Source organism: Theobroma cacao, chromosome 2 (assembly GCF_000208745.1).
Source record: "Theobroma cacao cultivar B97-61/B2 chromosome 2, Criollo_cocoa_genome_V2, whole genome shotgun sequence".
Lineage (NCBI taxonomy): Eukaryota > Viridiplantae > Streptophyta > Magnoliopsida > Malvales > Malvaceae > Theobroma > Theobroma cacao.
The window spans coordinates 25,756,232-25,759,987 of record NC_030851.1 but is presented as its reverse complement, the minus strand read 5'-3'; the positions used below and the strand labels follow the sequence as shown (position 1 = coordinate 25,759,987).

Sequence of the window (3,756 nt, the reverse complement as noted above, 5' to 3'; positions counted from 1 at the left end):
AATGAATTTTCACTTGTATTTCTTCTCTAGGGTTTGTTCTATGACTTTTCCCTTTTGTTCTTGCCTTGGCCGGCCAAGAGATATGAGATGGGAGAGTTTTAGTTGTGTTTATAAAGGAAAATATAATAATATTAAAGCTTGACACTGGTCACCATGTGATTGGTCCATGCATAAAACTTAATAATTAAGCATTTATTCTCCACCACATAAAATCCCTCAATTATCCAAAGTATAAAATGAATTTCATGGGTTTGACAAATGTCAAGGTTGTCACGACTCGAAACTCCCATCGAGCCCGTGACAACCGCCGCGACGCCCGATAGACATTCATTACTCGAAATGTCAATCGAAACCTCACAAGGCTTAACATCAGTTTTTCTCCCTTCCCCCATGAGTATTAGTTGCTAAAATCATGTTTTGAGAGATTATAAACTATTTCCAATTCAAAACAATAGAAAAATAAATGTTTCTTCACAGGGGTATTTTGGTCATTTTTCCTCAAAAAATCTCGAAATCCGCTAAAAATGTAGTCAGCGAGTACAAAACACATAATTCATATTCAAAAATGAGTTTTAAAGTCTAGAATCTTCATTTAAAACGAAATTACGATTATTTGAATATAATAAGAAAGTAAAAGAAATATTAAGTAAAATATTCTATTTTCTTATAAAACAATATTTACAGAGTTATACGTAAATAAATTTTATAGCGTACAAGCTAAATAAATTCATACATACTGTAATACAGTAAGTTAGAGTATTTAATTTAATTTACAATAACAAGTGGCCATCCCCGAATAAACAAAAGTAAAGAGGACTGTGAACCTATAGTTTGAAGGAATGCAAATCCAAGGGTAGTCCTCGATGAACTCAGCTATCTACAGTCTAATCTGAACCTGAAATGGGTGGAAAGGAGAGTGGGGAGATTTTATAATCCTAGTGAGTAAACAAACATCATTCAAAAGATCTAAAGTCGAGTAAAATGAGACTATTAAAACATTTCATCTAAATATGTTTTTCATAACATAAATACTCATTTCATTTAAATAATCAACATGGCTTATGAGTATTTTAAAAGCTTGGCTCCTACCAAAATCATTCTCGGGGATACCTTGGCCGAGGTATCTAACCGAGTCCACCAAGGCTGTTCAAAATTTCGTATACACGTAAACAAATTATTAATTTGAAAAACACAACCGTACCTTGGCGTTAGCGGAGTTCATCATCACGAGGTGGTTCGGTGTGACGTGGACTCTAACCATACCTTAGGAGATACCCTACGTGCCTCTACGACCAAGGTACATATGTATATCTAGATTTCGTGCCCTTCTAATAGGCTAGTCCAAAGAATCCGCCTACTGCAGAAAGCTAAACCCACAATACAATAAAATTTTGACAGCATGACAAGGCTAATATTTTACTACCCAGCTTGCAAGGGTAAAATAAAACAATTCATATAATTCATAAAACACAGCCTAGCCAGTCATGCCAACACAATAACAATATAACATAAGCCATCAATTTTCAATCATAAATTTACAATATACCGGTGGTCTCCAATTACTCTATTTTCAAAATCGTTATTTTGTTTCAAGACAATTTATAAAATCTTTTCATTTAAACACATTTTTGTTTATAAAACCTAAAATTTACCATTTAACTCATTTTCATAAAATTTTACCAAAACCGAGTTAAAACATACTTTAGATAATTAAAATGATGATAAGGTTACTCACAATGTCTAGAATGGGGATTTTCGAAGTACTCAGATTACTGGTCCTCGAGTGCAATTCCTTTGCTTTTATCGGAGGACTCAGCACCTTAACACAGTACAAAATCGAGAAACTTACTTCATTGGTACTAAATTGAATTTAAACTAAGTTAAACTACTAATGCATGATATGGAATGCAAAATGCACTGGTAACCATCTAATCCCCGGAATTGGCCTAATTCGTCTTATCACCCGATTAAATTACTAACGCGTCCAATTTAATCCCAAATTACTCCATTTCTTTTCTAATACCTCAATTCACCAAACATTATTCAAATAACACCAATTTCTGCATCAAAACCCTCCCATTTCTTCATGGAAAAATTCGGCCATTATAGTGCACTAACACCGTGATTTTTCCTACTTAATTTTTCTCACCATTATTCATCATTTTCTAAGCCATTTCTCTTAAAATAATAACAATCCATCACCCACACACATCAAGAAAGATTCGGCCAATGAAGATTCATGGGGAAAATGGATTCTTTTCTTGTTGTTTTGCTTCTAAATATGCTAAACTAACTAAAAACACTAACATATCTTAAAATTAAATCAATCCAACATCTTTCTCTCTCCATACCCATTTTGACCAGCCATGAATTCATCATGAAAATATGTAATTTAACCATGGAAAATAAGAAGAAATGCTTAAGGAAAATAGATTTCAAGTTTAAATTGAAAAATCCTACCTTTTTCACTTGTTTTCCTTGATTTTCCGTACTTTTTCTATTGAAATTCTCCACCTAGGGTTTGTTCTTCCTTTGTTTCCCTCTTTTCTTTGCTTGGCCGAATATTTGGAGAGATAATAGGCTGATTTATGCTGATTTTTAAGCTACATAATAAAATATTCTAAGCTTGACACTTGTCATCACATTATTGGTCCATTCGTAATTTCTTAACTATTAAGCTTTTTCTCTCCTCCACACATTATTCAAGGGTCAAAAAGGATGATGGGTGAAGACCTTGTGCTGAAAAAATGCTCTGGGGGTGCAAAATTACCGATTTGCCCTTGAGGTGATAAAATTACTATTTCACCCCTATACTCCAATTTATACCAAAATTAAAATTTTTACTTCTAAACCTCAAATCATACTCCAATACTCAAATCATACTCCAATAAGTCAAATGAAGCCAAAAAAATCTTTTCTAAAAATTTTAATTTTGTCCCTAGGTGGCAAATGACCAATTTGCCCCTAGATAATAAAAATTTTGGTTTGACTCCAAATTGATCCTCAAACTCCAAATTACCATTTTGAGTCATCCCTAGACTGTGAAGCTCTTAATTTTACCTTAAAATTCCTATTTGATCTAGTTCGAGGCTTAAATCAACTTTGTTGTACCTCTAGGTACAATACCTACTTTTGTAAATTTTTCGGGACTCTCCTAGCATGCAATCATGCTATCATCACATGTCATGACCCGAAACTCCCATCGAGCCCGTGGCAACTGCCGCGAAGCCTCGACAGATATTTTTCCCCTTAATGCCCTTTGAGACTTCGCAAGGCTTTTGTAACAGTTTTTCCACTCCTCTCTTTTTTCTTTTTCTTTTTTTTGAATAATAAAATAAAATAAAAATATTAATTAAAATAATCTATTTTAATGTAAAACAATATATATATATTTTTGAAACATCAAAAATTAATTTTCTGCACATAAAAACAAAATAAATTTATACATACTGTAATATAAAAAAACTGGAGTATGCATTTTAAATTACAATGACACATGGGCCCTCAAATAACTGAGAAGGTTTAAGTCTATAACCTTGCTTTCTAGGATGCAACTCCGAAATTTACTTCTCGATGCAATTGACAGTCTACTGCCTATTTTGAGCCTGAAAAATGTATAGGAAGAAAGGGTGAGATTATAAAATCCCAATGAGTAGACAGACATCATCAAAATAATCTAAAGCCGAGTAATAGGAGACAATTAAAATAATTCATCCCAACCCATATAAATAATTGGATTTCATTCAATTACTCAAC

General features: G+C 32.9%; 1 long non-coding RNA gene across 1 annotated transcript; it reads right to left on the bottom strand.

Annotated features, from left to right (window-relative positions):
- Positions 758–2,503, bottom strand: LOC108660829. Its single transcript, XR_001926522.1, has 3 exons — positions 2,461–2,503; positions 1,736–1,819; positions 758–895 (listed from the first exon to the last, which is right to left on the bottom strand). It is a non-coding gene; the product is annotated as an uncharacterized LOC108660829 (long non-coding RNA).